Genomic DNA, 27,240 nt, shown 5'->3' with positions numbered 1-27,240 from the left:
AGAAAAAAGAAAGATTTTATTTGTATTAATATCAATAAGTCATACATATTACCTTGTATTACCTTGCTTACATATTTGCACAAATAGATAGATAAAAAATATTGAAAGTAAGGTAAATTACAATAGTAAATAAAGTACTGAAAATATAAAAAAACATTACATATTTTTAATAATCTGCAAAATCATGAACTTAGCATGACCCCACCCCCAAACGTTATTCTCGTTAAATGAATATGTTACATTATTATATGTATGTTACAAAATTAATATTGTTTCACATAACATACGAGTATATAGATATGGTAAAAGTTTAAATCGCCATTTTATGACACCTTTAAAAACTATAAATTATACTGGCAGCATAACGCAGGACCACTTCTTTTAAGTGTACTTAAAATTTGATACGCTTTTTTATAAAATATATTTAATTCAGGTACACAACATTCCGTACAAAACCACTTTGTCGAATAAGACTGAATCAGAAAGTGCTTGTATATGTTTTAGTAAATGCACTTATTTATAAATACACGTTTGTATCATGGTATTACGGATTAAACTAATCTTCCGACGAGTTCTTTACATGAATTTCGACTGTATTATGTGGTTGTAGCAGTTGCTTTCAAACAAGAATGAATATCGACATTAACATAACGAATTATCTTCGTAGACTTCCGTGCAATTAAATGAAGTGTTGCTCAATTTTTGTTTGATTTATTGTGAACATGTCTTACATTCAAACAATCATAGAAAGAGGAAAGTAAAACAGAACGAAAAAACAAATGATCATTAATGGCCTTCCTTACTTCAGTACTGTTACAGTAATAAAAGCATGTGATTTTTCATCTTCCAAAAAAAACACCATTTTAGTACTTTCACATTTTTTGCAAACAAAAATGACAAAGCTTCTTTTCTTTTGCATATATCCTCTTCCATACTTGAGTTCTGTAGTAAAGACATGTGATTGTTCTATTTTACATAAAAATGCACACAATAGTGGTACTTTTGCGATCTTTTCTTTGCAGAAACTTGACATGGCCGACATCGTCATTTCGCGATTTTTTTGCCAATAAATATTTAGATACACGAACAACTTCGTTTGCTTTCGCGATTTCTTTTATCATTTAGAAAAATTGAATGGACTCTATGATCTCAAATGCACAGAAGAAACAATAGAATCCAAGATTGAGATGACTCTTCATGGCCGCCACAAGACTAGTAATGACTGCCGTTGAGTTAAGAAAATCTACATGAAGATCTCTTGGTAGTAATATGTCTTACAAAAACAAAATACTCAAGGCTGCATATTGAAATGAAAAGAAAACACACACAATATAACCACATTTTAACTTAAATTGTGACGCTGCGAGTGAATTCATGCTAGTAAATCTTTGCTACAACCATTAAAACATTGGAAAAAAGTGGGGGGGGGGGGGGGGGGGGGGGGGGAGTGTGTTTACATGTATGTTCAAACTAGTCATTCCCTATATACTGTGACTGTGAACTATTTAATCTGGTATTCACCCGATACATGATACAGAAACAAATAGTGTTCATATTCTGTATGTATTTTGGTAGTTACTTATGTATCGTTTGACGGAATTAGTGAAATAAACGCTTAAATTGTTAACCGAATAATCTGGCCTTCCTTATTCTTCATAAACTTGAAAAGCACGACCCTTTTTAAATGTCTGTAACTTTCAGTTTATTTGACAACATTGTCAGTAATGAATAAAAATGTTTTCCAACAAACACACTGTAACATCAGCTCAAAACCGAGACTCCAAATTTTAGTGGTGGTATATGACCTAAGTTCCTATGACTGACAACTTCTTTAGTGCAATTATTTCATGATGAAAATGCAACCTAAATGTCAAGCATAAACCTGCCAGGTGATTTCAGCAGAAACACGCAATGAAGTTAAGAAAAAAATGTTGACTGTAGAGAGCAAAAGAACAGAACTATTTGAATCCGACATTATGCGACTACCGCTTATGTTTGCGCCATTTCCCTATTGTCAGTAAAGTTAAAATACAGGCTGTTCTCTGACTGGACGCAATATTGATACATTCAAACACCGAAGCAATAAGTTAGAATGAGGAATTTATAAATAAGAAGTAAAACAGTAGAAGCAAGAAATTAGAAGTAAGAACTAAAAAGTATGAACTAGAAAGTAAAAAATTAGAAGTAAAAAGTTAGAACTAATAAGTAACAAGTTAGAAGTCAGAAATAAGAGTTCTCACTTTGCCTTTCGTGCTATATAGTCGAAGGGTACCAGCCATTTTATGACTCTTTTTGTCATATACCCTACTTAAGTTTTATATTCGTTTTTTTTTTTATTTTCAACATATGCTGATACGTATCAAATACATTGCTTTATTTCACCAAGTTTAAAAATCTTTCGCAAAACTTCCGCCAGAAAATTAACGTTACTATATGACGTATGCAGGGACGTTTCGGTTACACGGGGCCATCATGATTATTGCACGTGAGACACACTGCTCAATGACGGCCATAATTACTGCTTCAAGGGCATTTGGTTACTAAATGCTTTTACAATAAGGTATAATAATGTTAATAAAAGGGTATGCGAAGTATTAATAATTTGGAAGAATTTTCGTCCAGAATTCACAGTATACTGATTTCTTATACATAACATTTTTATGTATTTACTTAAACACAAGAACTAGCTGACATGTCAAACATTCAATAATATGAGCATACATGTACATATGTCTAAAATAGTCATGTGGCAATGATCAAGGACCTGCATCATACCTACAATTGGAATAAGGTCGATCATAACGGAATGTTACCGATTTCTCCGAACCTACAACTATGGAGACAGCATGAAGTATATTCTGGGCTCAGTCGCAACTAGTACAACGTAGAGCCGACTTACTGTACTTACTAAAATAAAACTACTTCGCTGGAATAAAATAAAACTACTTCGCTGGAATACCTCTTCCAGTCTAGGCAAGAAATGCACACTTAAAATTTATAAGCGTACACTTTAATCGTAATTTATAGCCACTCTAAATAAATACAACATAGAAGTAAGAATTTAGAAGTAGGAAGTCCCTCCCCGGCTTAGTCTATATTCATGAAATAAAAAAAAAATTGTCTACAAATTACTTTAATTGGGTACAATTGTTAGGCTTATATTTGTTAAGCATTACCTAGTATTCTACAGCAATCAAATTCGTATTGTACTAGGTGCAAATCCGATTGTGTATTAAATATGGGTATTATATTTTCCCCACGAACAGTTCATTTTATCTTTGGTTCATATCAATAAACTTTAGGTTCAAGAAGTCTACGTGCGAGTACTTAAGACGGAGCAATTTAAAGAATTTGCGCCTACTTATTATGAAAATAAAAATCTAGTTTAAATTTGTGTCATAGAAGGAAATCGGGAAAAATCGCGGAAATTTTACCTTTTTATGTTAGATTTATAGGCGTAAAAAATTGTTTGTTCCGGTATCCCGACCTACCCTAAATTTTTGGCTCGACCCTACTAGTTGGGAAACAGTAGCCGGACAAATTTTCATATTTCGGCTCCAGTATTTCCTAAAAAATATATTTGACATAAATGAAGCCCACACTGCACAAACTTCAGCTCCTTCTGCATCCGATGTTGTAATCAGCATTGCGTTGTGACATAAAATATGGGTTCCATGGGGCCTCAAATGGGGTCACAAAAAGAAGGTTTTTTTCCCCGTGAGGTAAACCAGTAGCCGGACAAATATTTTGACGATGCTTTGCTGTTATTTTGATAGCGAAATAAGTAATTAAACTATTTTTACACATTTCTTTATCATTAATCTCTCCAAAATTGCACATGAATGATAGCCCGACTTTCAATAGCAGCTACGAAAGCAAAGAGAGGCTAACTATAACAAAACAGAAAAAGTGGAAACTCCACAGGTCGCTCAACACGACAAAAACGAAAATGTTGCAGGCTCGTTTGATTGAGCCTGTTCATGGACGGTAGTGGAAATGCATGCTACCGTCCACGCCCTCTAGCCCCGGGTTGAGCAGAACTCAACATTTACAATGCTGCAAGTACAAAAATCAATTAAGAAACATCCGCAGATGTATTCATACGGCGGTGCACATGGAACCATCAATGATACACTAGCGTGTAAATCCATGAAAAGCGGCGTATGGTCCCCAGTGAAAATAATGGGTTTGTTTCCCTTAAAAGCGGCTATTTCCCGGGGGCTTGAATTCGTGGATGACAAGATGACTAGAAATTTGCTTTGTTCGTGTGGATTTATACAACCACAAAATCAACAAAAATTAGTGCCTAACTAATATTATTGATAAAACGGAATATCATATCCAAGTAAATCTGTAGAACGGTTACATATGCAATTTTGCAAACGTTTGTTAGGTGTAAAGAAAAACACCCAAAATGACTTTATATACGGTGAACTAGGAAGAATGCCATAACAGAATATGAGATATTACAATATTATAAAATTTTGGATAAAGTTACTGACGTCCGATGAAAATAGATATATTAAAAAGGTGTATTTAATGTTGAAACAAGACATCATGGATCACCCAAACAGAAAAAACTGGTGTTCATTGTTAAAAGATTTATTGTGTACTCTTGGTTTTTATGAAGTATGGTTATTTCAGACCGTTGGAGACTCTACGATATTTTTGTATAATGTAAGACAAAGATTAAAAGATCAATTCTTACAAAATTGGTCTGGTAGGTTAAATGAGTCCAGTAGAGCTTTGTTTTATAGATATATTGCTAATCATAGATTTCAACCATATTTGGATATCGTTAATGTTAAGAAATTTCGTATATATTTCTCACGTTTACGTTTATCTTCTCATAGACTGTTCATTGAAACTGGTCGTTGGACCAGACCTGTAAGCACCCCAGTAAACGAACGAAAATGTAACTTATGTAACAGATTAGAGGATGAATATCATTTTACTTTAGAATGTGTTTTGTACAATGACCTAAGAAAACAGTTTATACCAGCCTATTATTTCAGGCGACCAAATATGCAGAAATTTATTGAATTAATCATTACAGAAAATAAACGTGTCATAAGAAACTTAAGCAGTTATGTAGAAAAGGCATTTGCAGTTGAACAATGGAACTTTACAGAGGCAACACTTTTTAGAAATCAACATATTACGTTGTCTAAGATATCTAACTGATCTATAGTTTATAACAATATATAAAGATACTTATAGACTCATTGAGTGTATGTATACGCATCATTACTATGTTTGGTAGATACACATATATTTCGTTATGTTGTTTAAATACATAATTCTACGAATGAATTTATAAAATATTTACATAGTAAAAATTTAACGTTCTGTATATCTACTGTATTTATTTGTTTGAGGTTCGTTTATTGTAAAATACAGACGTCACACCTTGTTAGTTTCGTTTTCGAGCAAGACGTGACTCTATGTCGTGCTAATAAACTCATTGAGTGTACGTAGACGCAATATTACTACGCTTAGTATATGCGCATTTATCGCATTATGTTGTTCCACTCCAAAATTCAATAAATGGACATGTTAAATATTTACATAGAAAATATATTGTTCCGGGTATCTAATGTATTATTTTGTCTGATATTTAAAAATTTTAAAAATCCAGATGTCACACCTTGTTAGTTTTCGTTTTCGAGCAAGTTGTGAGTCGATCTGGAACTTTGGAATATTAAGAAATAACAGAAACATTTATGAAAACATTTTAATAGAAAATATTAGTTTTGTACGTGTGATATACAGAGCGTTATAATTCAGATTGTGTGTGAATTGGTATTTTGCATGTATATTCATAATGTCTTATTGGATAGAATGTTGTTGGTAGATAAGCTTGTTAAATAATAATATTATTATGAGAAATTTACATATGTCATTAGGATATATACGTCTTTTACATGTCGCCATATTTATATGTATTTGTTGTATTGCCTCATGGGTCTCAGACCTTCTGGATGGAAATAAATAAAACTAAAAACTAAACTAAACTATCCATTGATATGGTCTTAAGGTGGGTTAAACGCTTTATGAAATTGTATTTGATAAAATTTCCAAACGTTAATGTCTTTTTTATAACATATAGAAGGTATAGTAATCTGTACCTTTTTACAAATGTCTCAGATAAATTACAAAATGAATATTGAAAAAAAAAAACAACAACAGATATCCCCTTTTTGTTATATATTTTCGAATGATATGCAGGGAAGATAACTTTTTTATTTTATGTATTTGTACTATAAACAAGAAATGTCTTTGAAAAAAAGACAAACGGCGTAGAGATAATAATGTTTGGTGCATAAAAAATCAGAATTAAACAGGATGTACAAACAGAAAAAATTCGGATATGCATCTACACGCCTGGTAAACTACAGAGCTACCTCTTTAAGAGGTATACGGTAAACTGCTCTGTTGCAACTTCCGAGGTAGTGCACGTCGCGATAAAAGAACATCAACAAAGGTGAGTGTCATCATATTTTTGCAGTTTTACAAGCAGTGTATCGAATATCAAAAATCGGGAAATGGTAGGCGATGTAGATATGATTTAACTTTACAGAGAACTTTAAGTTTGCTAATTCATTCTTAATTTGCGGTCGTGATGATGTTTACAAACAAGCTGATTTTGCAGTAATTTTGGCCATTTCGTCATGAAAGCACTTTCATGTCAAATATTTACATTTTAACTAAATTAAGAAGCAAACCGAGTAGGCGTGAGATAGCTGTAAAATATACAATGCATTTGGAAATAAAATATGTACCAAAAATGGTTCGGGAGTAAAATTATTCACTTTTTATAGAGAGAGGTAGCTCATGTCTTGAAGGAGATAGTCATGTCACTTAGGGGATAGCTCTAGGTTGCAATAACAGTTTTGAGCAGTGTTGAATGTATCCGGATAGTAGTTATGTCCACTTACGAGATACAATTCAGTTTTCTCATTTTTATATTTATACATTATTTGTATAATACATATTGCTTATATTTTCTTATATGTATTTTGCTTGTTTTGTATTTAGTGCCGTTTTGACAAGTACTTCTGGATTCAGCACCAGTACTAACTTGTTCTCAGCAACTAACTATAAAGTCCTCCTACAGACACATTGTAAAATAGTCAGGGGGTTCAAACTCAAAGCCCATGATCAATAGATCTGCACTTTCACTATTGATCTAAGCGAGCGGGCTATATTTTCTTAGAATCGGCATGTGCTACTTTTTCTATAAAAAATAAATTCAGTTAGAGAGTTCAGAGAATAATTAATGCGTGAAATTATCTTGTGAAAAGCAAGGGTTGCCTGTAACTTTAGTGGAAGTGGCTCTGATACTTGTTTACACTACCTATTACACTGTGTAGAGATAGTACCTAAAATTTCAAATTATGAAAAAACATTAAGATATTTAACGATGATTGCGTTTATATATATAAATTAAGACCTGGAAAATACTTAAGTATTGATCTGATCATTTTCAAGCATTTTATTGATGATTTTCTGAAACTTCTTTTTTAATTTCCATGTACTCGCTCTTGCAGATAGTCTTACCTATCTAGCCATTGATAAATATTTAATCCCCAATTATAACTGGATTATTGCAGAAAAAAAACTTATGTGAATGCAAATAAATTGTCAAATACATGCTTTTTGTATGATCTCTCAAAATGTTTTAAGACTCATAAAATTAATTCAGATCCACTATTTAAGCTGAACTTTAAATATAATGTTATTTATATCCTATCACACATCATATATAAAAACAAGAAAAAACTCTTCAGTATTTACCATGAAAAAAAAGACATTGAAATGAAAGATTTATCACTAAGTTTGTAACCATACAGTTACTGCATTCTGCTTTTTAATTTTTGTCATACAGGTGTAAATGTAAATGCAAGGTGGGATTATTATTTGGGTAATTGATTGATCTCTAGTACTATGTCTATAATACACTCTATTACATTCAGATATGATTTAACAAGGCTTGTAAAATCATATCTGAATGTAATGATACCATAATTGCTTTTCGTTGAGGACACGACCAGTTTGTTTGTACGTACCGGTAAATAAAATATACTTTGTACATAAAATATACTTTGTACAAATATCAGAGTCGCCGTGACTTCATCAATGTACGAGCACGTTCAAATGCACTAATGAATCTAAAATCTGATTGTTTTAAACAGTCATGCTGATGTACGAGCTAGATAAATTTTATAGGACAACTTTACATGGAGGCTAATCTAGTGTTTTAACAATGTACGCATTTAATTAGCAACCTCAATTAAACATACAATTACTAACATAATTACTGCTGTGATCGAATACTAAATTTAAGAACTTTCTTTATAATTGAAATTCTAATATTCTCGGCTATTTTCATTTCTATCAATTTATCTTTTATCTGAACCAATCAGACGCTTTTGTCGAAAGGGTCGTGACTTCAGATTTTGAGTAAAATTATCTTTCATTAGAACTTGAATTTTGTCATATTATGACGTAAGAGCATTAGCATGTTTAATTTGCGAAATTATGAAGAAAAAATGCCCGAGCCGGTAATCGCATTTCCTTATTCATGTACTGTGAAATCATTTAAATTCGCTAGCATGAAATTGCGCGCATACGACAAAAGGCAGTTTCGCGAGGGCTTTAATTCGTGCATTTTCAATTTAATTTTTTTTTTCATAAATCGCCAGCATTGCATTTGTCCGGTATATAATACAGTTCCAATTTCAAACACAATTTTTTTTCCTTTTATTTTTCCTAGTGGCCTAGTTTTTGATCCAAGATAACCCATATAAAAAGTTGACTTAGCTTTTATCAAGGCAATCATTCTGACGAAATTTCATGAAAATCAATTGAAAAACTTCAACCTCTATCACATATTCAAAGCTTTCCTTTGATTTAACCAGGTGATCTAAATTTTTTTTCCAGTTAACCCACATTCAAATTCATCATAGATTTTATCCAGACAAACATTCTCATCAAATTTCATAAAGATAGAGTGTAAAATGCAGTTCCTATTGCATAGATAAGGTTGTTTTTTTAATTTGACATAGTTTTTGTCCCGAGATATAATACATTTTCTTACTTCACCTAGATATAACAAGACAATCATTTTGACTAAATTTCACGGTCAATTGAAAAATACAGCCTCTATTGCATACACAAGCTAAATGTTGACAGAGAGACAGGCAGACGACTGACGACGGACATCGAGTGATCACAATAACTCAACTGAGCCAAAAAGTAAACAGAATGTACAACTATTCAAAATTTACAATTATAACCTCATGAAAAACCTTTATCAAAACAGTACTTGGAAAATTCATACATATGTATATCAAATGGAACAGTAACTTTATATTATTTCAAATGAGGACATCCCAAAGTAAATATTAAAACGTTTAAATTATGAACACAGATCTCTGTTCATGCAACACAGAGCTATCTCCTAAGCGACATGACTATCTACTTCACGACAGAGCTATCTCTCACAATAAAAAGTGAATAATTTTACTCCCGAACCATTTTCGGTACATATTTTATTTCCAAATGCATTGTATATTTTACAGCTATCTCACGCCTACTCGGTTTGCTTCTTAATATTAGTTAAAATGTAAATATTTGACAATGAAGGTGCTTTCATGACGAAATGGCCAAATTTACTGCAAAATCAACTTGTTGGTAAACATCATCACGACTGCAAATTAAGAATGAATTAGCAAACTTAAAGTTCTCTGTAAAGTTAAATTATATCTACATCGCCTACCATTCCCCGATTTTTGGTATTCGATACGCTGCTTGTAAAACTGCAAAAAGTATGTTGACGCTCACCTTTGTTGATGTTCTTTTATCGCGACGTGCACTACCTCGGAAGTTGCAACAGAGCAGTTTACCGTATACCTCTTAAAGAGGTAGCTCTGTAGTTTACCAGGCGTGATCTATGAACACATGATTCATTTGCAAATATTTCAACTAAGCAGCAAATTTAAATGATCAATAGGTATCCTTTCAGTGATAGAAGGTCAAAATGATTTGACGTCCTGTGCTAATTTTGAAATAATTACGTGTTGGGTCAGAATCCCACATAAGTAACTCACTAGCACAATATCTCAAACCGCATAGAATTAGTTGGACTAGCAATAAAAATAAAACCCTAGAAGATTTTGAATCACTAGTGACCCCAACAATTCTAATTACTCAATTAAGTTCTCAGTTTTAATAAAACTTAAAGCAAAAAAATCAAGTTGATGTCAGTTGAACATTTGCAGGCTGGGAGAACTTCAGTAACTGTTGAAATCTTTCTTATTTGGGTAAAGTAATAGGTAAATACTTACATATATGATGGAGAAGTGAATTTTCAATTTGATTTGCACATTGTTGTTGTTTGCATAGTCATTATTTTCACGAAATTTAAGATTTTTCAGCTGACCTACTGGCCTCCATTGGTGTTGTTATTGTTTTCGTCTGCACTTTCCAAGGCTTCAGTGGGGAACGACCCCTGGTGTCCAATTATGTAGGGAATAACTCAGTTTTGTGAAATATTAACAAATAATTGTTAAATTTCTGCTTTATTTTCACGAAGAAAATAAATTTGCCGGTTGTGTGAAACCGCGTACAGAGTGAAACCGGGAACACTGACTCGCCACCACTCATTCAACTTTAAGCGAGGTACGCAACGGGGTAAGAAGTTTACTTTCGATTTCTCTTGTGATGATAAATTACTAAAGACTTTAAAATTAGAATAGATCATTTTAGTTTTGGGTAACAAAACTACTAAATATCTTCTATTTAATATGTGCCTTCTGATATTCAATGTCATTTAAGACTTAGTGATAAATGGTTTATCTTTTCAGCGCGCACCTGTTCCGTGCCCCAATTTCTATAGAATATAGGTTAAAATCCATGTTATATAGCTACGCCGAAAATTGAATTTAACTGAATTCAGACATATGTTCGTTCTCTCCTTTAGGTTTATGGAAGAAGTTTTATTTCATTAGGCATTTATATCTGTTTCATACGCAGACAAAATGTACAACTATATATTTTCATAAACGCTTAATTTATAAATGAAATCAACTTAAAATAAACATCAAAATCCAAGAGGAAAATCCACACTCAAATTAGTATACAGCACTGCAGCATTCATAACACAGTCACACATATACCACTAAACACCCATAATCCATTACAACTGCATACATTCATTTCAGAAGTCACATTGTCCGTGAAAGACATTAAATTTTGTTACTCTTCTTCGATATCCAATTCACTTCACCACAATACTGATAAAACTGATGAAAGAGTGTTTGTAAATTACACGTTTGCAATTTTCATAAATGAAATACGTACCTGAAAATAGGAAGGTAACACATTATAAGATATACCAATCAGTAAATACATGCTTTTACAAGAGCATTTACAAGTAATTATCAATCTGCAGAAGTTTACTTTACTTTACTTTTTATATTTTTCTTAGAAAAGATCATTAATTTTTATTTATAATTTATACCAATTAATCATAGGTTGAGCCCAGTTTGTATATTTAAGACTAAATCGATAAATGATTACCGCCCACTCTGTATGATTACCGCCCACTCTGTATATGAAAAGCATAATCTACTAACAAAGCTTGTGGGTGTCATAAATCAGGAAGTGCATTTTAAGCCCTAGATTTTAAATTATAACGATAGTGTCGTAGTCTGTTTATTTAAAACCGTCCGATAAGAATGTAGGGATAATGCACGTTTTTTTGTGTATTAACGTCTGCAGAAGCCCGCGGGATTGTTTGTGACCGAGACCGAAGGTCGAGCTCACAAACATATCCCAAGGGCTTCTGCAGGCATTAATACACAAACAAACGTGTATTGTCGCTATTCTTGCATAAAAAAACATTACACGACGACTAAATGCATTGTTTTCATATGTGATGACTTGACGATTCCGGTACATTTTTTATTTACCATTCTTGTTGTTCTTCGAAACGGTAAACATGTTTTAAATATCCATAACCGGGGCACACATAACAACAACACTACTAAAAGCGTGATTTGAAGGTTTTTGAGCATCTTATTTTTACTTTTAGTTATTACAAACGTTACATTTCATATAATTTTGCATATAACTTAAAAATTTGATAAACAGGAACACAATTATTTTAAGAATAACAACTTTACATTCGAATTATTTTGAGTACGAACAAACAGTGTACGGATGAGTACGAAACTAGTGACTAGCTTTCGAGGTTTATTATATGAATTCTGCGAACAATCAGGTAAAAACAAACCGACTGATACTAACAAAAGTCATTAATATAATACCTAAAAACGGGCAATAGCACAAGTTACACGCGATACTTATTTATTCACAGTTATTTACAATAACTGAACAGACGCTTTGTAAAGGGAGTAAACTCTAAGAGAAGCTAGAGCGTACATTGATGGGGGCAGTACGTTTGGGGTTGGAAACTGATACAGCTAAACATACTATGGATTACATTGTGTCTACAATGCTACAAGAAGAGGTTATTATGGAAGAAACAAGATGCAGATGCCAAATATATCAGTCTGCGCAGTAATACATACATACGTCCCTGGCAAAGCATTTCAAAAATAAAAATCATGTATTAACAGCACGTGAATTGCCTTGTTTGCACACGTTTTTTCTCCCGTTTATATATGGGCGGATCCAGTGAAAAAAGTAGTTTTTATGCAAGAATATATATATTTTTTTAATTTTACGAATAAAGTATTAGATGATTCGTGTTTTACAAACCGTAGATTTTGTTATGATGATTAGAGTAAGGCAAATTATTTGTAACAATACGCCATTTTCAGTATACATTTGTAGCTTCCATGAAATATATGGCAGTGCTGTTATCTATCAACATAAATGTTATTTTAGGTAACTATATTTACAAATGTCATTAAGGAGACTCAGATATCTGAACTCGTTAAATGTACACATCAGTGCTACAGACCTACCCAATACTGTTGAAAGAGGACGCTAACAAATAATTCGTTTATACACTAGATGTGTCCCAGCTGTCGCTGACATCTTTTGAGCTGTATCACAAACTGTTCTTATGTAAAATGAAGAGACAAGTAGGCTTCTTTAAAAAAAGAAACCTAGGAGAGGTCCAGTGTTGTTCCTTTTAAAGTTATATCAGAGACATAGATAACAATTGTTATCTAATTGTTATCTGGTTATATGATAGGTTGCGCTATAAGCGAAAAACAGTTTCCCTGTTGCAGGTCACTGTGACCTATTAGGGTTCATAGTCACTGTGACCATAACCTAATGACCTCAGAATCCGTAAGTCATCTTCAGGTTATGATCAACCACCGCCAATCCGAGGACTGTACGCCCAAGCATTTCCTAGTTACTGAATTTCATTTAAAAAGGTTCAAAAGCTACCACCGCAATAATTGTACACTGAACTTGGCCCTGGTGAAAGCTGCCAAATTAGCATCTTACCATTTTTGCGAGAACCTCCTCTGACAGGCTTGTTTGTCAACGGGCCCAAGAGAATAGCTTCCGAGAAGCTTTAGAAAAAACTTAGAAGAAAATCCCAATCGAACGGACGTCTGCCGGAAGTGAAAAAACAATATCATTCTTTTTTAAATGATTTTTTTTTCAGATATTATTTTTTTTGTTAATGTGCTATTTGAAATTCTAAACATTTTATTTGTTCTAGTTTATTACTCAGTTTGTCGAATTGCCGCCTTGTTTTGATCACGTGATTAACATCTCCGACTATCAGAAGCTCGGAAGAACTCTTCTTATTCCGGCAGATCTTCCGAACGGGGCAAACGAACCCGCCAGTTCAACTATGAATTCATTTAGTTGAACGAAATACATTTTAACGTGATTCAATTAATATGCATATCTTTGAATACTGCGAACAAAGAATCGTAAATTTATATCTATATATTTCTTGTTAATAACTGAACCGTTTCAAACATTTGTAACAATAGTATTACACTGTATTTCTTTACTTTAAACGAACACATATTTTCGTCTTAGAAGATTTCAAAACTTACTTGTGCGCAAGCGCATAGGGCCATTTTAGTGAAATCTAACGCCGTAAAATTAGTAGATTAGTCTAAATTCTCCTTGTTTGAAAGCCAACACTATGGAGAGGTCTTGTATAATTAATGATGGGCCGCTTAAAACGATGGTAATGGGGCGTGACGGGTGTTAAAGATTTCATTACCTCTTAACTGACGCATTTTGGGCTTGCCTGTTAATCAGATACTGATAAAATATATAATATACAAAAGAGGGCAATTCGTGTAATAACGAAAAAAAATGTATTGCAAGTAGCGTTTTCAAAAATCTGAATCTGCTCACTTTTGAAAACAGATGCAATTATCACATGGCTGTACTGGTTTTAAAAATGTGACCATAACCTTGTACCAAAATATATGTCTGAATTATTATCTTTTGCTCACAACGATAGATATAATCTTCCTTCTCCGACACGTAAATATCTTTCTTTGTTGAAGCCCCGAACAAACTACTTGAAACAAACATTCTCATACAAAGCCACACATTTATGTAATTCAATTCCATCAAACATCAAACTGCAATATAATCTATTAACATTTAAACGAAAAATTAAAGATTATTTATTACAAGAACAAAGTTACTAATACTGAGATTTTTTAATCTTCATCAATTATCATGCATTTTTGTGACATATGTTAGCTTTTGAATTTTATGATATTGATGGATGAGAGTACATGTTTGCAGACTGAATTACACTGATTTATTCTTCTGGTAAAATCATTTCAAATCGAGTTTGTTTAGTGTGTTTGTTATATAAATTGTGCTACTGTTACTCTTCTTGTTGTAGATACTGTGTTTTTTTACATTTATATAGAAGGTCATATTGGAACTAAGCTGTATGTATACTATGTACTCTTAATATGTCACCTTCTTAAAATAAAGTTATTATTATTATTATTATTATTATTATTATTAACACTCTCATTAACCGACGCATGATGAGTCTGCTATTATGTACTTTGGTGTGTTTTATGTTTTCAAAAAATCTTTTTACAGATTTGACTTACTTTCTTAGTGCCGTGTATTCCCGTATATGAACACTGTTGCTATTATATCTTGTCCTTTTGGAACATGTGTTCATTTAATGTTCATGCTCAAAAAAAGTTACTTCTACATAGACTTTAAAATTCGCTAATAGAAATTAAATTAATAAAAATGTGAGGTACTTTGATTAATAACTCAATGTCATGAAATATTTTGACTCACTCAGTAGCATATATAATAAACTCAGCCAATTATACAACTGCCTAAACAAAACTTAATTTCTTACCTTATATCAATCAATGAAAGTCTGTTTAACTTTATTTTACTGGAACACTTTATATAGTGCTTATGTGTTGTAACTATGCCGGTTCGTTTCCAAATACTAACGCATTTCATATGTTTTAAATATATTATCTATCTCATATTTAAACATGTACCAGCGTGAAATGCAAATTTTAAAGGACATCGATATTTGGCTGATATCATTTTTAAATATAATCACACAATGTCGACATGTTTTCTATGAAAGCCACCTAAATACCTACGTAATATCAATTATTTTTAGTTTTATCACGTACGCTTTATAATTGGGAATAGCTTAAGCTTTTAACAAGATAAAGAATGACAGAGACAAATTTGCTGTATCAACCTGTAGATAGATAGATAGATGTTTATTCAGGTTAAAACACACATATACATGTACAAGTTACAAATGACATTTATCACACATTAAAAACAATTTACACAAACCTCAAAGCTAAGATATCCAGAAGTTGGGTAACTCAAATATTGTAGTGTCACATAAGTAGAACACAAACCATCTAGTTAACTACGATCACAATGTAATGTATATCACAGCTGGGCTTATTAATACTACATGTACCTTTATATTATAGAAACAAATGTTATTTAGAGTAAGACTGACTTTGCAAAAGAGTCCAAATTGGAAGCTGTACAGCACAGCATCTAATGTGTAGCGGTGATGAAATAACTTCGTGTTTGGTCTCAGTGTTATTATCTTAGTCCTTTTCGAACATTGAGTCCATTCAAGTTAAATTCTAAATCAAGGTTCGCGTAAGCCTGTTCTTAAGATGGTGTTAAGGGTGTTGCATACCTCATTACCTTCGATTACGATTAGATTCAAACAAACCTGATGATATTTTGTGAACCCAATAAATCATTGGCAAACATCATATGAGCCTCCTATATAGCAGAAATACTGTGAAATCACCAGTATTAGCATAGGTTTAATTTTTGGAGAATGCGTGAGTCTACAAAATTAATGTTCAACGAACATATATAATTCTTATGCATTTTATCTACAAATGGTGAAATCCACGAATTTATATCCCCGTGAAATAGTCAATTTGGTCACAACCACGACAGTTTATGCTCACGAAATAAACTCAAAGACTTCACTATTTTTTAGTTCTGAAGATGAATGTAACATGACTAGTTTTTATGATTATTGCTTCCCAATTCAGGAAACTATTTGATTTATACTAAAACTCTGCAACCTCTCATTATAATTGGTTTAATTAGCAAAATTTGGAATAGGAATATCAGCTGTGATTTAGCGTTATCGTGATTCAAAATTTAATACATTCAAACCAGATGACAATCAAAATTCCATCAAAAGCTTTTTCCTTTTATTGTAACTGGCTCCGTGGCCGAGTGGTTAAGGTCGCTGGCTTCAAATCACTTGTCCCTCGACGATGTAGGCTCCAGTTTCACTCGGGGCGCTGAATTCTTAATGTAAGGAAGCCATCCAGCTGGTCGTTGGGTCAACCCAGTTGCCGGCCCGTGATGAAATAATGCATGGAGGGGCACATTGGATTTTTCTCCACCATCAAAGCTGAAAGTCGCCATTGACCTATAATTGTGTCGGTGCGACATGAAACCGAACAAAAAGAAAAGTAATCGTAAAATTGTATTTAAACCAGTACAACAATTAGAACATTGATAGAACATTCTACCTTATATTACAACGACATGCCGCCTTGCTATTCTGGACTATTGCCATAACATGTATAGGTAACTAGTATAAACACGAATCTTTGTTATATGTTTTTCACTATACAAAGACTATATTACGTTATCATTTATGATATTATTTATAGCTCATCATTTTTTTTTTTTTTTGCTGACTTCATTTTATAATATATTAAAATATACATTCAGAATTGCTTACGAAACACGCTTATATTTACATAACAGTGATTCCCCTGCTGTGTACATTTTTCACAAACTAAGTTTTACGTTTGACTACGTCTAAGGACATTATATTAACTTTTATGTACAAGATAACGTACAGCTTGATACGAATGGTACGAATTAATATAAAGAGGTAATATCAATGTCACTTTTTTCTGCAAATAAGTTACAAAATAGGTGAATACTCACATAATAAGTTCAGTATGGAATAAAAACGAATAAGAAATGCAATTAACAAGGATTTCATATATAAGCTCAATTTCATAATATAAAACTGGACAACACAAATTGATATTATCTGAAAACGTTTACTCTAAATGTTTTCGATTAAGACCTAAAAGTAGTAATGTCCTCAGCTCAGTCTCCCATCACCCCCTGTCACCTCCCTAGCGCCTCACCCCAACAACATTTATTTTACTTTCAGTTTCTTGCGTCTCTTGATATTGTTTTTAGTACCACATCTCTCGGCCCAAACCCCAGTTTCTTAGTTTAAGATAGTACTACCTACGTTTTTCTAAATTTGTTTCTCAGTATTGTATCTCACTTAACCGTCTGCTGACAGCTCTTGCTTGTATATTGCGGTAGTAAGTACTATTTTATATGTAGGCAAAATAGTGCAATTAACGCTTCATTTGATAATTGTTAAACACCGCGACAGAGTCTCTAAAATATTTTTGAGGAATGCTTGGCGATTGCGCAAATTAATTTGCGTAGGCAAAATTACAAAAAAAAAGTGATCGATATTCACTCTACTACACTATTAATGTTATTGAGTAAATAATAATGTAATAAAGAAGGCAATAAATGATAGGAACGACCCACTCTTCAAATTTATTTAAAAGTAACAGAAAGTGAAATATGACTCTGCAGGAAGTTACTTAACGATTCGTAATATCTTTTCCAGGAATAAATATTTTTATCATTGATTATACCAATGAAATTTAGGTTCAAGGAGTCCAAGTTAGGGTACTTAACATTGAAGAATTACGCCTACTTTGAATGAAAATTAAATCTATTTTAGTAGTCTGTATCGAATTACTTCATCGGGAAAAGTAGGCTATTTTAACACAGACTTCATGATAAAATGTATGTTCAATGTCGCAGTCTGTTTACGTATGACACAGAAGTGTTAACATTTGAATTGAAATTCTTATTTTATGAAATAGATAATATTTTAAAAATTACATTTTGCACACCACGAATATTAATAAAGGAACTATTGTCGATTCTGAAATCGTTTGTAATACAGCGCCATTTTTAATATGGTGGCCGTAAATTATTTCTCCATGCTACACATAATTTAAAGTTATTATTATAAATGATATACATGGTACACATTTCAACAACGTAATTACGGGGAAATGCTTATCATGTTACAGTATAAACAATCATACAAACAAATTCACAATGCATTAAGAAATGCATACATACAATTTCAGTTATGATAGAGAAAGAAAGCTATATGAAATGATAAAAGAAAAGGATTGTACAATGTTTCAAAAATGTTTCTCTATGAGATTATAGTCCCTTTTGTTTTATAGCAGTACAGTAATTATCTTAAATATTTTCAATATAGAAAAAAACACACAACGTTTATTTTGAAACATTGAATTCTAACAAGCGTACACTGTAGTACCTTTTTTCAATGTTGTGCGAGGACATTAGTTGGTTAAACATGTCAATACATATTAGGTGAATCAAAGTGGTTTTATACCATCTCCCACACTCTCCCACCATTAAATGTTCTAACTTTTACCATTGGTTTACTACTGTAAATATGTTCAGTAGTTTACTGAAATGTTATTATGGTTCATTTCCTGATAATTTCACAATAAGACAATTATAAAAATAGCACTTTTACAGAAACTACAATGGAACTGAGAAGATACTGTTTTGTTTATATTTTTCAGAAGAAACATGGTTTACACAAATATAACAAACAATGTCACTGTCAAGTTGTTTTTATGAATCATTTAATGAGTAAATAAAAAAGTGAAGGAAGATGAAAATTAGATATCAAACATATATATTAATAAAGATGCTTATGTAGGTTTCTTACAAGTACACAAATATATTCGACCCTGCATATTGAAATTTATTCTATAACTTTTTACGTTACAAAAACTGCGATGTAATGATGTTGTGCGTGACGTTGTGCGGGTAAAATGTGATTATATCCAGACATAAAATAAAAATAAATATAAATCTGGAACAGTGTTTTGCTGGACGGAGAGTTGTAATGAAACATCCACTGATGTGGTTGTTTCGCTGTTCTACAGGTTGTAAATTAAATTTCAAATCAGATTTACACTTGCAAAATTGTTCTCTATTGTATGCAGATTTACTTGCGTTAAACGCTCCTAGAGCTTCTAAATATGCTTTCCTTGCATCTTGGCATTCCCTATCAAACCAGTCTGCATTCTTAAAACAAGATTTTTAAAAGACGCTTGCTTGGAATGTACATGGAGTTTTGAAAATAAAGGGTCTGCTACATTCCGCATTATATTTGTGAAACTGTTTATAGTATGATTAACTGATTCTCTACTCGATAAATTGATATCATTTATAATCTTGTTAAAATCGGGCAATTTTGCAATCAGACCAGCGCAAAATTTGTCCTTGTGCAGATCATTCCATTTGTACTTGATTTCTTTGTTTTTTGCTTGATCCGTTGAACAGTTGTTACAATACAAGGTAAAATATCACGTGCGTGATCACTCCATTCATTGAAACATTCAATAGCAAAATTACCAATCTGCGAACAAATTCGCTCATTTGTTATTAAATAATCAATTACAGATGCCCCATATTTCGACACATAGATATAAGATTCAGTATTTCCAATTCTACCGTTAACTATACGCAAACACAATGACTTACAAAGATCAAGCAATTTGATACCGTGCCCATTACAAGTTTTATCGACTGAGACCCGGTACATATTCCCATCGGGAATGTAATCATCATCGTCAATAGAATTATTGATACGGTCATGCACAATAAACTCGTTCTTACCACCAACTCTACTATTTAAATCACCTATCAAATACACTTTTCCAAAATTTTCAAAATAAGAAATATCATTTTGGATGGTGTCAAATAAATCTATATTTACAACATTGTATGCGGGAGAATCTTCACCCCAAATATAAGCCCCGCAAATATATACACGGTATACATTTCAACAACGTAATAACGGGGAGATTCTAATCATGTTACAGTATAAAAATCATACAAACAAATTCATCATGCATGATAAGTTATACGAACGTGTTTAATAATGTAGTGGACGCATTAATACAGGAAACGTATCGTTCTCATCAGTATTCATTTCGATATCAGCTTAACAATTAGATTTTAGCTGACATCTGTTGTGCTTTAGTACAAAGTATTATAATTTATAATGTATTATTACAGATAAGTACAAAGACAGACATTATTCAACTTGTGTTTGTGTGTATTCCGCTGAGTGCGAGTTGGCAAAGATATTTGCTTTATATCGTACGGTTCTGCTAGTATCCATTTTGAGCATTAAATCAATGGCGTCCTAAATTAGATGACATTGTTCAGAGATATAAGATCTAAAGAGATTGTACAAAATTAACGCCTTTAGAAATGTAATAATGTAAGGTCAACAAACTACTAGCACAAAAACTGGTTTCATTTTATAATCTAATCCTCAGTGGTCCATGACGGGCAGGCTATTCTTTTAGGCTCGATTCTCATTTCTGAAAAATATTTAATTACAATTACGCACTTCTGATATCAGACAATTTGTGCCATTCGTAGTCATTTGCATGGATATATTGCAAGTTCGATATTGTTTTAATTTTCATGTAGTAACCTGTGTTTAGCATTTAATCATTTTATTTATTATTTAATTGTTTTAAACATGTATCTTAATTTGCAGAATTGATCCGTATCATTGTTTTATTTTTATAACTATCTATTGTACATGTATGTCCATTCTATTGTTAAACACTTTTGAACGTATATTCTTTTGTATGAAGAGAGTGCTGTACAAATATGGTATAATAATAATAATAGTAATAATAATAATATTCGACCCTGCATACCAAAATTCATAGTATAGAGTGCGGTGTCATGATGTACGTGAAGTTTTTTTGGTTATATCAACTGAACAGACATGAAATCAAAGTAAATATAAATCAGGAACAGTATTTTATTAGACGGAGAGTTATAATGTAACACTCACTGGCGTGTCTGTTTGGCTGCTCAACAGGTTGTAATTTGAATTCAGCTATCTGACATTTATTATGATTTCTGATACTCATCTAAAACCCCTATCTATTTGTAAGGCACACTATAGTAAAATGTAAATATAGAAATTAAGTGTTCAATCTTAATTACACATTTTGATTTTAAGATTTGATGACAATAAAATGTTAAAAATCATCTACATATTCTATATGGGTTTATTTTCCATCTACTCTATGTATAACAGTGAATATAAATAGACCATATTGTCAACAAAATAGTACATATGTATAAAACACATGGCACCTACATTATACATTATATCCAGATATAAAAAATATATTTCAAATTAGGTACATATATTGGTTGTAAAGGGAGTTATTCACTGAACTTCTGTAAGTAAATATAATAAATATTCTCTTCAGGCCTATTGTGTGTGTAAATAATATCTGGAAAGTAGATCCCTCGGAAGCACCGAGAACAAGGCAAACAGTGAAAATTGCAGACTCGGTTTGATTGAGTCTGTTCATGAGCAGTAATGGAAAATGCAACACTGCCCACGCCCCCTAGCACCGGCTTAAGCAGTATTCAATCTTCAAATCTAAATGAATTGAAATCAATGATCCCGAAGGACCAGAAAATATAACAACACTGAGAAATTTGTAAGTTTGTCCTAAGTTTCTCAGAAATATTATATTTATCTCGAATTGCCTTTTGTCTTTTACCACACGAAACAACACTTTGATATATATTTAGGTTCAAACATTCCCAAATGAAAGGTTTATACAGTAAAATCAGTTACGCCTGAAACAATACTTGTTCTTATATCGAATGCCTTTGAAACAATATTTCCTAATTTTCTAATGACATTTTCCCCTATCAGTAGTAGTCACAAATTTAAACCTATCTTGAAATCTTCACTATTTTGATGGAATATATTTTTTCAATGTCTCATACAATCTCATACAATCCTACTCAGGGCAAAACATGTTTGAAATAGAAACACTATACATGTTTTGCGTAATTAGCTGCATTTTCAAGGTCGTTTTTTAACAAAGTATATAGTAATGATACAAATTGTTTTCAGGAGTGTGTAGTATCTTAACCCAAAACATGATAATATAACACAAAATCATTTGATGTGGTCTTTTTAACACCTAAAAGCTTTTTACAGAATTGTAAATGGACTCTCTCTTTAGACAAATATTTGGCAAAACCAGAACATTTACTACAATAATTCAAACAGGGAGCTTTAAGTTTATCAAATAATACTAATTTATGACTCGGTCAAATATATGTAAATTTACTTAAATATTTCTTTTAAACATAGCTTTCTGTGCAGTCATGCAGTTGTGTTTATGTCTTGCATAACAAACCTCCACATGTAAAACCAATACCTAGATAAGAAAACGTATTTTATTATTTCAGTAGGCTGCCAGTCATAATAAAATGCAAACTTTTTGGTAACGCTCCACCCCTTTTACAAACAATTACCTTCGCTTTTGTTATATTAACCTTAACTTTCAAAGTTTGCAATAATCAATAAATAGAAATATCCTTTGCTTTAATTCTTCGGCTGAGGTTTCAAAATAATTAATATTATCCGCATATATCAACAGAAATATTTTAAACATGTTAACATCTTCCTTCGGTAGAATATACCAATTTGAAGCTAAAATTTGTTGTAAACAGCATTGAGGGGGTACACAATAAGTGAGTAATGACTCTACAAGTAACAAAAACGTCTTAAATCTTCTCAAGGAAAACCACCGCTAAAATTGCATTTGATCTTGGGTTCATATCAATAAATTAAAGAAGTTGTGCCTACTTGAAAATAAATGAAATAAGCTCAGTTAAATTGTTTGTTTCATACAGCAGAAAAGTTGTGTTCATTTCTGTCCTGATAATCTTTTCATCATAAACCATAGCAATTTACTTTCTGTTTAAAGTGTCGTACTCTGTTAAGAGGAGATATACAAAGTCAAATCAGAGGTCTTATTTAACGATACAAGTAATCAAGTACATAGTCTATGTAAACTATAAAAGCTATCGTCAATTTTATGGGTTTGTCTCAGTCTTTTATATAGAATTATTTGTACTGCGCCATTTTACAGAACGATGGCTGTACACTTTAATTCCGCCAAATAAGCAATATTTAAAATAACTTTTTTAAATAGGAAATATACTCCTTAAAATTCATAGAACCTATATTTTCTTACTGAATATTTATCTTTCATTTTATGGCAGTGCGATATCCCGTGAATTCAACAAAAATCAGGTGATAAACATTAATGAATGAGTCTGTCTGTGTTTGGGGGCTGTTTTTGTACTTAGGTCTCATGGATCATTCACGGAATGTAGATATCTTGGTGATATTTGTACACTGAAAGTCTTATAAGACTAGAAAAAGAACACAAAATTCATTACACAAAAAAGAGTATAAAACATATAGCTATCATAGTTAATGAGACTCAACACTTGAGTTTCTCATTTTCTATACAATATTAGGAATGTTTTGCACAATGACTAACAACCATTTCTGACAAAAGACATAGTACTGTAAAAAGGAGAAAAGCACTTTAAAAGGTTAGCGTGGAATCTTATACATTTTGAAGCTATAAAAGTCACCTAATGACCTCACTTGTTTCGGCTTGAGTAGACCCAGCAAATCTAAACAGAACAAAAACCCAAATAAGCAATAAAAACGCTTTACGAGTGGCGGTCGGAAAATATCCGGACTTCTCCTGCTCCTGTCTTTTTACGTGCAGCTACATACACAAATCTTACCTGAGCGAAAACGACATTTTATCGCCTATAGATGGTTATTTTATTTTTAAAACTGCAAAAGGCTCGCAGGACACAATTATATGATCAGAACGGCTTTGATTTCAGCTGTAAATCGGTACCTCAGCAGTAGGTCTACTTCATGGTTTACAGAGGGATCATAAAAACTTCCACAAAGATGGCGAAAGTGAATAGGTGGAGAATCCTTGGAAAAAAAAAAAATGAATTTGTTGAACAAATATCTGGAAGACCCTCTGCTTGACACATTTAAATAGGAATTCAAAGGAAATTTTGCAAAGAGAACGATTATTAGATTCTTTGAACATATAGATCTCCAAATGGTTTATAAACATGTCTGCATGTCAACGACAGTATCATTTTTGTAATTTATACTATTAACGTTTTTACATTCTCAACTCTACATCAAATCTTTCACATTCTTCGTTTGCCAACAAACAAAATCTTGAGAAGAAGTTAAAAGATTAACTCCCGTCCCCTAGCACAGGATAAACACTCAATACGAAGTTATCAATTTATGATAATGTATAATAGAAAGCCTTCAATATTCCGTAATGTAGAGACCGTACCATAGCTCTTCGCATACTTCGATTTTTCAAACTAAAGTGAGTTTTACAAATGCACCGGTTACGATAAAAAATGTAAACAAAAGACTTCGTCTATAATCTTTGAAATGTATGAATGACACTCGATCTTAGTTATAATACTGATTGACAGTGAATGCTAATGACTACATGTGTTGCAGAAAGGTAATTAGTTTGTAACTGTAATTTCCCATTAATTGAAATTCTCTCAAAACTGGTAAAATAATTACTTATATTTGGACAAAGCTCACGGTCTTTTCCGTTCGACAACTGCTAAAAGGGCAAATATAAAAGATTCAGTGTAAGTTATATTTCACTGGTACTACCAGTCAGTAAGTTCATACTCTGAACAACACGTCAGAGAAATTCGGGGAGATTTGACCGATTATGACGTTTGCAGCATTAGATTATATTTTTTCTTTACACGAAAATTGCCGTTAGGTAACAAAGCGAATACGCCGATAATCCGGAGTCACCGATTATTGTTCAGTTCACGCAATGTAATCCAGGCAATTAAACTGCTTAGTTATTAGCTGCTGTTGTGATAGGGAAGTGGTAGAGTGTCTGCCTTAAGTGTGAGAGGTCCTGGGTTCGAGTCCCAGTTAGAGCTTCACTATTTGCATTCTGCTAAAGCATAATTTTGCTGTTAATAGACTGTTCCAGATGTTCTAATTTTTAGCACACAGTATCATGGATCAGTATTGAGCAGTCGAGATCAAAGTTGAATGCTAAATCAAATGCACCCAATTAGTAAATATTCACTATATTATGTCCCTTTGATGTTTATGCTCTCCACGTTCGAGAAGAGTTACATTTCCTTGATCACAAAATTTTCTTTAACAATAAAATATTAAATGCTCATAACTCCACACTTCTGGTTAAAATAGTGTCTATATTTCTGTTTTTGAGAAATATATGGACATTTGTCTTCATTTCAAAGCTTTTTAACTTCAAACCTATGATTTGAAAAACTTAGGTACTATCTCTACGTAATGAAATATAAACACATTCCTCCACCTGCAACAATTCTGTCAAATGATACCAGTGCAGACAACTGACATTTGAAATTCGATGAGAAATCGATAACTTCCATAAACCGATCAATTTTCCTTCTATGGAGCATCTCCGTGCGAATAGATACCCACCCTGTCTATATCATACACCGGCGGTACGCTTCAACTCCATTGAACCGGACTGTTCACTATGAAACGGTATTGGCGCTTGTCATTGCAGTGGAAATGACATCATCATCACCTAACAAGTCGCTATGGAAGAAGCTATTTAAAAGTCCTGGGGCCGTATTCATAAAGCATCTTAAGTATAAGTATAAGAAATTGATTATTTACTTAAGTATTACTTTGGTAAGAAATTTATTTTACTTAAGTATATTTGTTATTCATAAACAATTACTCACACTTAAGCTGTGAGTAAATCAATTATTCTCTAATCTCAATTATCAGAACAAAAAACAGATTCAGTATAGGTTTAGACTATGTATTTTGACAGCAAATATCTTTACATTTTTCGCGGAGTAAATACAACATTTCTATAGTGTGGACTTTCTCTTGTTGTACCCATCAGGCTTTGGCATGGATTGTAAGCTTGATTCTTTAAGATATTCTGAAACGAAACTAACACATACTTTTAGTAATCGTACAAACGTGTTATTCAAAACTAAAATACTCAGCTTTCCGAAACTATTATCTAAAATTATGATTCTAAATGTATATTATTCATGTTTTTGAATCCAAATGAACAGCGTAATTAATTATTCTAAAGTCGGATCACAATAATTCTTATTTTATAAAGCGATAAAGCTTTAAGTCTCTGATATATCCATGGTCCATTAAATAGTTTAGTTCAGCTTCAAATAAGGGAGGGTGGGTGGGTCCTGATGTGTATTGCTGTCAAAATTCTAGCCTCAAGTGACGATTACACCTGTGTAACGCTTAAATACCCCCGAATTACCACGAAAACCCCGTTCTAAATTCCCGCCAAACAAGATCAATAAATTACCGTACAGCCTGATAATTTCGAAACGAGAATAATTTCACATAACAAAAGTAATTCTTGGCTTTTATTGTGGACGAAAACATTAAAAAAAAAAACAACATTAATTTCAGAAAGATACAACATGCACAATTATGTTTAAAGTGCTTTTATCTGAAAAACAAGACTTTAATCGGACTCAGGACGCCATTTTGTTTTCTGACTTAAGTAATTTCTTACGTATCTTAAGTTTAAGCTGTTTTATGAATAGGACTTAAGTTTTTTACTTAGACTTTAGCTGAAATCACCACAAACTTAAGTAAATTCTTCAACTTAAGTCAAAACTTATACTTAAGATGCTTTATGA

General features: G+C 32.3%; 1 protein-coding gene across 3 annotated transcripts in view; it reads right to left on the bottom strand.

Moving 5' to 3' along the window:
* Window positions 1–15,576, bottom strand: part of LOC123552426 (uncharacterized) — a 137,135-nt gene extending 121,559 nt beyond the window's left edge. The window contains exon 1 of one of the 3 annotated variants that reach the window (XM_053541937.1): window positions 15,353–15,576. The gene's annotated coding sequence lies outside the window, so the exon portion shown is untranslated. The remainder of the gene's footprint in view (window positions 1–15,352) is intronic. The other 2 variants (XM_053541935.1, XM_053541936.1) reach the window with 2 other exon arrangements.
* Window positions 15,577–27,240: the final 11,664 nt, after the last annotated feature.

This window comes from Mercenaria mercenaria, chromosome 4 (genome assembly GCF_021730395.1).
Source record: "Mercenaria mercenaria strain notata chromosome 4, MADL_Memer_1, whole genome shotgun sequence".
NCBI classification, from domain to species: Eukaryota; Metazoa; Mollusca; class Bivalvia; order Venerida; family Veneridae; genus Mercenaria; species Mercenaria mercenaria.
The sequence above is the reverse complement of the archived record's forward strand: the minus strand, read 5'-3'. Positions and strand labels throughout refer to the sequence as shown.